Raw genomic sequence first — 6,866 nt, 5'->3', positions numbered from 1 at the left:
AATTTAAAGTGCTGGAAACAAAGGAGAGGAAAAGGAACTTTACAACCTTGTAGTTCATCTTCATTATTGTTGTCCTTTTTCTCCAATTCTTCCCTTTCCCTTGCCAACTTAGAATGCTTGCTCATCCTCAAGCAACAATTAGAACAATGGCTATGGGGATAAGATGGATCATGAATGTCTTACACAATGAAAAGTTAGTAGTACATGTGTTTTAAACAAGCAAAATTAAAGATAACAATCAAGGTACAAAGAAACAGAAACATTATGATTGCAAACATAAGAGGGTGTGCATGATACATTACATAAAATATAAGTGGCACACCAAACTTAGTGTGACACTTTCATTTAGAATTAATGCAAGTACCTTGTAAGAATTTGAACCAATTTTTGTTGCATAGCAACACCAAACTTAGAATGCAATCATATGTCAATTTATTTGAACTAAAACTAAGCAAGTGAAACTGTTATTTGTTAAGTACAATCACCAAGCCAAGAATCTGTCATGAATAAAGCTCTTTTGGTAATGTATTAACAAACACAGTAAATAAGCAAACTAAAATGAAAGCATTCAAAAATAGAAAAATGACTAAAGAAAGTAGAATGAAACAGTATCAAATTAAAAGAAAAGGAAAAAAAATAAAACTGCTGAGGCATTATGATTATGCAGACAAGTAGTGTTACTTGAATGAATTGCATAGAAAATAAGTGGCACACCAAACTTAGAATCTTGGTGTGTCACTTTCATTTTTGATTTGATGCAATTATCCAAAAATATTGAAAACAATTTGTTGCAAGGCAACACCAAACTTAGAATGTAACCATATGCCAATTTATTGAATTTAAACAAAGCAAAGAACGAAAACAAAGTAGAGAAGAGAAATTATACCTACGGTTGGGTTACCTCCCAACAAGTGCTCTTTTATTGTCATTAGCTTGACATGTTGCTCTTCACTTTCTTCCTCTTCTTCCAGTTTGTTAAGAGGAATGACCTCAAGGGATGAGAAGTTTCAGCTATTGTCCCCTTTCTTGGTTTCCTCTCAGCAAGCTTTCTTTTGAAATTGGCTTGGTTGAGCTTGCTTGCTTGATCAGGGGGAGGGCTTCAGTTGAGTGTGACTTCTCTTGAATGTCTTCCTCCCTTTCTTCTTCATGATTTTTCATTAATGCCTCTGGGAGGGAATCTTTGTGTTTCATTGTCACCTTAAGTGGCTCTTGTTAATGTAGAATCCTTGGCTCATGTCCAAATACTTCCACCACCTCTTCCTTTTTCACTGAAATTTCACTTGACACAGAGGCTTTCTCATCTTGCTTTTCCACTTCTTCACCCACAAATTGGTCTTCATCCTCTCTGTTTGATGGTTCTAAGTTCCTCCTTGTTTGCTCTAAGGGCTTATTCATCTTCTTGAGGATGATTTCTTTCCAGGATTGGGGTTGTGTGTATCTTTCCACGAGTTTTCTATGTATTTCAATGGCTTGAAGGTAATCCTCATATGGTGGTTCAAGAGATGAAGGTTGAGAGTAATTTTGGTGACGTGGATATGTTATGGTGAAGCTGTATTGAGGGGTGTGGAATGAGTTGTGTGATTGATGGGATGACTTGTATGGATTTTGGAGGAAACTTTGTGTTGAGGCATAATCTAGTGATGAAGAACTTTCAAATGAGAAACTGGGACGTGAGGGTGAATGCTCTTTCATTCCTTGGTGATACTCCCTGCCACCATTAGAATAATGACTTGAATCATTTTGTGCTGGTGGGAAGTATCCCATATGATTCTCTTGCTCATCTTGTGTCTCTGAAGCAAATCTCCATGGATTGGAGTGCTCAAAATTTGTGTCTTCCTGGTGATATTCCCAACCATAATTAGAATACTGACTTGAATCATATTGTGATGGCGGGCAATATCCCATGAAGTTTGTTTGACTAAAAGATGAGGTGAACTCCATTTGAATTTTGCAAAACACAACACCATTGAAAATTGAAAGTCATGTCACAGAGACAGAATTTCTTAGTGAGGCAAAAATACAAACACCTTGGTTTCAGTTTAAAATAGAGAACAAAAACAAAAAAAATGCTTGATCTAGACTTCTCACCCACTTAATCATTATTGATCTAAATCAATCCCCGGCAACGGCGCCAAAAACTTGATGGTGTTTTTGCGGAAAAATGAATTTCCAACACACAAATCCAACCGGCAAGTGTACCGGGTCGCATCAAGTAGTAATAACTCACAAGAGTGAGGTCGATCCCACAGGGATTGATGGATCAAGCAACCTTAGTGGGTGATTAGTTTAGTCAAGCTAACATTGAGTGAATTGTGTGAAGTGTAGCCAACAGAAAGTAAATGGCAAAAATCTTAAAGATGCAGAAAGTAAATTGGCAAGTAACTTAAAGAGCAAGAAATGTAAATTGCAAGAATCTTAAATGACAAGAAATGTAAATTGCATTAAATGTAAAGGGGAGTGGGTGCTGGAAACTAAAGGAAGCAATAAATTAAGCATCTGGAAATTTAAATTGCAGAAAATGTAAATGTGCAGGAAATTAAATCAAGCTCAATGTGAACAGAAATGTGAAAAGTGCAGAATGCAGGAAAGGAAATTACAGAAAAGTAAACGTAGTAGAAGACTGAGATCAATTCTCAAATCTCAAAGAGCATTTGACAATTTCAATGAAACAGTAAAAAAAAACAGAAGAGTAGCAAAGAGCTCAGCTAAATTGCAAAATAAAATTGGTCTCAGGGAATCAAAGAGACTAGAAAACAAGTCTAGATCTTAATCCCTTCCTTGATCCAACAGCAAATAAGATGTAGAAAAATTAAAGATGAAAGCAGTAAGAGAACTTTGATTCAAATTGCAATTCACTAAAATTTTGCAGCAAGGCAAACAAGAGAAATCTCAGAGGGAGAATGAAACAGAATTCCTTCACTTCTCAATCCAAGATTCAAAACAGAAATGAAAACTAAGAGAGAGAGAGCTCTCAAATCCTAATGCTCCCTAGTGGAGCTAGCCCTTTTCTCTAATGGAGCTCCCCTCTCTAAAATGAGAGTGATGCCTTTATATAGGCTTTTCAAAGTGCGCTTTACAAAGTGAAAATGAAAATGAAATTAAAACAAATTACAATTAAAATAAAAATCCTAATCTAATTTATCCATGAGCCTTTGAGTGATGATGTGGGCTTTGCTTGCTTTGGATTTGAGGAGAGATGGGTCTTGGATGGCCTTGGTTCAATTGGTGAAGATTTGAGTTCAAAGGGCATTTGAATTGAATTTTGGCCCATGGGTGTTCCCAGGAGGCTGCCCTGCCCTTGTGGAGGGCAGAGCAGGGAAATTGTGCGTGCCAAGTGTGGGATAGGCATTCAGGATGCTGCCCTGCCCTTGTGGAGGGTAGGGCAATGTTGTCATGGTGCGTGCCATGCTTCCCTGGGCCGTGTCAAAGTGATGCGCGCAAGCTCCCTTGTGTGTAGTGCTCCCCACTTCCCCTTAGCTCCCTTGTGTGTAGCGCTCCCCACTTCCCCTTAGGTGCTTGGTTCGAAACCCATGGGTGGCACTTGGAGTTGATTTTTCTTGGATTTTCTTCAAGAAGAGCACGACATTGCCCTGCCCTCCAAGAGGGCAGAGCAGAAATTTAAACGCTACTTTGCTTTGGAGTGAGGCTCCAGCTTCGAGCCTTGGTGGAAGCACTTTGGTTTATTTTCGCTTATTTTTTGCCCTTAAAGATGCCTTTCGTTCCTGCCTCAATTGTACGCCAAATATGGATTACTATATATCTTTGGAAAGCTCTGAATGTCAGCTTTCCAACGCAACTGGAAGCACATCAATCGGACGTCTGTAGCTCAAGTTATAGCCCTTTGAAGAAGGCATGGTCATGCTGTGAGCGCCCAGATTTTACCTTAGCGAAAATTCTTGCTTCCAACCTCACTTTGCATCACGATTCTGCCCTGCCCTTGGCAAGAGCAGGGCAGTGTGTGCTGATTGCTTATTCTTCATTAATTTGGTCATGGGCCACACTTTTAAAAGCGTGGCCTAAGCCTCCAAAGTGTGCTCCAACTTCAAAGTGTGTCCCAAAGCTCTTTTTTTCCTCCTTTTTTTGTGCTTCTTTGCTTCTTTTTCTTCTTATTTCCTACAAGGTTTATAAAATTAAAATATCAAGGAAATATATCATTTAAGTACAAAAGCATTCAATATTTAAGCACAAATCATCAATTTCTTGTATGAAAAAGCATAGAAAAATAGGTATATGATGACATGTCATCAAAACACATCTTCAACAGATTTGGTTTCCGTAGAGTACTAATCAGTGATGGGGGCACTCATTTCTACAATAAACAGCTTTACTCTGCTATGGTTCGTTATGGAGTTAGCCACAAGGTAGTAACTCCATATCATCCACAGACAAATGGGCAAGCTGAAGTCTCTAATAGAGAACTTAAAAGAATCCTGGAATGGACTATGATTAACCGTAGAAGGGATTAGGTGAGAAGCTTGGATGATGTTCTGTGGGCATATAGAACAGCATTCAAGACTCCTATAGGGACCTCTCTATAGCAGCTTGTGTATGGAAAAGCCTGTCACTTGCCAGTGGAACTGGAACACAAGGCCTACTGAGCAACCAGATTCTTAAACCTTGATGCCAAGTTAGCTAGAGAAAAATGATTGCTCCAATTAAATGAGCTAGAGGAATTCAGACTCAATGCTTTCAGAAATGCAAAAATTTACAAAGAGAAAGCAAAAAGATGGCATGATAAGAAGCTGTCATCCAGAGTCTTTGAGCCAGAGAAAAAAGTTCTGTTGTTTAACTATAGGCTCAGATTATTCCCGAAAAGTTGAAATCCCGGTGGAGAGGACCATATGTGATTACAGGTGTGTCACCATATATGGATATGTAGAGCTTCAGGATAATGACTCTAACAAAAAATTCATTGTTAATGGACAGAGAGGCAAACATTATATTGAAAGCAATTTTGAGCAAAAATTCTCAAAACTGAGACTTGATTAAAGCTCAGTAATAGTCCAGCTAAAGACAATAAAGAAGCGCTTGCTAGGAGGCAACCCAGCCATTAACAAAGCTTATTTGTTAATTAAAATGATAAATTTATAGGTTCATATTAATTATCTTCAAGGTAAAGTATCAATTGCATGAGTTCACAGAGTTACAGAAGGATTGTGAGGATAAAACAGCAAAAAGAAGCTCAATGGTGTGAAAATGCCAGTAAAAGCTGTTTTGGGCGTTAAACGCCCAAAAGAAGCATCTACTGGGCATTTAATGTCAGTAGGGATAGCCATTTGGGCGTTAAACGCCAGAATAGATACCATTCTGGGCGTTTAATGCCAGATTTGCAGCATCCTGGGCGTTCAGAAAAACGCCTAGTGATAAAGGATTTTCTGGCATTTAATGCCAGCCAGAAGCTACAGCTGGGCATTAAACGCCCAGGAGAAACTACAAATGGGCGTTAAACGCCCAAAACATGCAGCAGTTGGGCCTTTAATGCCAGGATTGTGGGGAGAAGGTAACTTCATTTTCACTTCAAATTTTTTCCATTTTTCATGTTTCAATTCATGATTTCTTGCATAAACATGTTACAAACTCTTATCTTTCAACTTCAATTTCGAAAAATTTTTAATCCTAAACATATTTCTTAATTTTTCTTCAATATCTTTTCAAACCTTTTTCAAAACTCATTTATCTTTTTTAATTCTTTTCAAATCTTTTTAAATTCTTCTCAAATCCTTTTACACTCATCATATATTCTTTTCAAAATGCAGATTTATCTTTTTCAAATATCTTTCATATCTTTTCAATTTTAAATTACATCTTTTTCCTGTCATACTTATCTTTTACAAATCATATCTTCTTCAAAAATTTTCGAAAACCCACCCCCTTCCCTTTAAATTCGCGTTCGGCCTTCCTCCTATCCTCCACAATTCGAACTTGGCTCTCCCTCTATCCCTCTCCTTTCCTTTCTTTTGCTTGAGGACAAGCAAACCTCTAAGTTTGGTGTGTTTATCCGTGATCGCTAAACCAATACCCACTAAGATCATGGCTCCTAAGGGAAAATAAACCACTCCAAGAGGCAAGAAAGAGAATATTCTAAAACCACTCTGGAATCAAGGGAAGTTCTTAACCAAAAAACATTCAGACCATTACTACAAAATAATGAGTCTAAGGTCAGTGATTCCGGAAGTTAAATTCGATCTAAAAGAAGATGAATATCCGGAGATCCAAGAGCAAATTCGAAACAGGAGCTGCAAAATCCTAGCTAATCTTGAAATAAAGGTGGGAAGAAACATGGTTCAAGAATTTTACTCTAATCTGTGGCAAACAGACAGGCAGAGAATAGCTGGAACTGCCTTCTATGACTATCGAACTCTGGTCAGAGGGAAGATTGGTCACCTTCACCCTGACAAAATAAGAAAGATATTCAAGCTGCCTCAACTGCAAGATGACCCAGACTCCTTTAATAGGAGAATAATGAGAATAAATAAGAGCTTGGACGAAATTCTAGAGGACATATGCCTCCCTGGAACCAAGTGGACAACCAACACAAAGGGTGTCCCAAACCAACTCAAGAGAGGAGATCTCAAACCAGTCGCCAGAGGCTAGCTGGACTTCATTGGGCGTTCTATACTGCCCACTAGCAACCGCTCTAAAGTCACCATCAAAAGAGCAGTAATGATCCATTGCATTATGTTAGGAAAAGAAGTGGAAGTTCATCAGCTGATTTCTTGTGAACTTTACACAATTGCAAACAAGAACTCTAAAGATGCCAAATTGGCTTATCCAAGCTTAATCTCTATGCTATGTAAAGATGCTGGGGTAAAGATGGGAGTAAATGAGTATATCTCAGTTGAGCAACCAATCACCAAAAAGTCAAT

This window comes from Arachis duranensis, chromosome 3 (genome assembly GCF_000817695.3).
Source record: "Arachis duranensis cultivar V14167 chromosome 3, aradu.V14167.gnm2.J7QH, whole genome shotgun sequence".
In the NCBI taxonomy this organism is placed as follows: Eukaryota; Viridiplantae; Streptophyta; class Magnoliopsida; order Fabales; family Fabaceae; genus Arachis; species Arachis duranensis.
The sequence above is the reverse complement of the archived record's forward strand: the minus strand, read 5'-3'. Positions refer to the sequence as shown.